The sequence below is a fragment of the Coregonus clupeaformis genome, unplaced genomic scaffold (genome assembly GCF_020615455.1).
Source record: "Coregonus clupeaformis isolate EN_2021a unplaced genomic scaffold, ASM2061545v1 scaf0634, whole genome shotgun sequence".
Classification (NCBI taxonomy): Eukaryota; Metazoa; Chordata; class Actinopteri; order Salmoniformes; family Salmonidae; genus Coregonus; species Coregonus clupeaformis.
In genome coordinates this window covers 104,675-106,209 of record NW_025534089.1, presented here as the reverse complement: position 1 = coordinate 106,209, position 1,535 = coordinate 104,675, and positions in this window count along the sequence as shown.

Sequence of the window (1,535 nt, the reverse complement as noted above, 5' to 3'; positions counted from 1 at the left end):
GTGGCTTCACCATTTCTCTCGTAGACTAAGCATTCCCAATGTACTGTACTACATCTATTAAGAATCTTTACCTGTTCAACCAATGTCTGAGACCCAATGAAAAATATGCTCATTACTCTCAAGCAATATTACCACAGCAGGTAAGATAACATCGTAAATCATCTGTGAGATATATCTAGCTAATGTTAAAAGTAACCCACATGGGGGTTAAATGGACTACAATCTAATGGGCTAAAATAACTCACACCGGACACGTGATTCATCATTTGACCAACCCATACTCTATTGGTGTAGCGAAAGTTTGAATAGTGATTGTAGATACGAGGGCTGGACAGGAGTGGTCCTGTGACAAACAGCGGGTCAGAGCAGGGCCACTGATATGTGTGACCGCAGTCTGATTGGTCTGATTTCATTGTTTGTTTATGCCTCCTCTCCTGCTTCATCATCACAAAGAGCCACTACAATGAGATGAAATGACTATACTGACTGAAATTCGAAGCAACATGATCTTTGGGAGCCTTCTAATACATTCTTTTTCTTTTTCTTTCCCTTTCTCCTTTCATTTCCTCCACTACTCTTGTTTTTGTCTCTGTCTCTCTGTCTCTCTGTCTCTGTCTCTGTCTCTGTCTCTGTCTCTCTGTCTCTCTGTCTCTCTGTCTGTTTCTGTCTCTGTCTCTGTCTGTCTCTCTCGTTCTCTCTCTCTCTCTCTCTCTCTCTCTCTGTTCCTCTCATTCTCTCTCTCGTTCTCTCTCGTTAAAACTCTCTCTCTGATTCTTTCTCTTGTTCTCTCGTTCTCTCTCTCGTTCGCTCTCTCCGTTCTCTCGTTCTCTCTCGCTCTCTCTCTCTCTCTCGTTCTCTAGATTTCTCTCTCTTTCTCTCTCGTTCTCTCTCGTTCTCTCTCGTTTCTCTCTTTCTCTCTCTTTCTCTCTCTTTCTCTCTCTCTCTCTCTCTCGTTCTCTCTCTCGCTCTCTCTCTCTCTCTCTCGTTCTCTCTCTCTCTCTCTCTCTCGTTCTCTTTTTCTCTCTCGTTCTCTCTCGTCCCTCTTTCCCTCTTTCTACTCTCTCTCTCTCTCTCTCTCTCTCTCTCTCTCGTTCTCTCTAGAAGTTAGCTATTTGGATAACAAGGGCAGGGTCAAAGTTGGAGGGACCCAGCAGACCCTTTTACTATTATTTAATGGGATGGTCTCTGCACGCCTTAGGGTGGAATTTGAGTTTTTATAAAATTATAAAATGTGTGGAGATGTTTCAAGAGATATGGTGTGTTGGGGGAGCTGTCTGCCTTAAAGCTGGGGGAAGATGGTCTGGATATACGGGGTTGTAGGGGTGGTGAGGTTTGGGTTATTGTGATGTGTGTTGTTTTTGTATCGTGGGGTTAGAGGAAAGTTGAGTATGTAGTCTACCGGGATAGTGTGGTAATTTGTTTATTTATTTGAGTTGGGGTGAGGTTTTAATTAATAGGATGTACCATTAAAGAAAACAAAAAGTCACAAATAAAAGTATCTCATTCTCTCTCTCTCTCGTTCTCTCTCTCGTTCC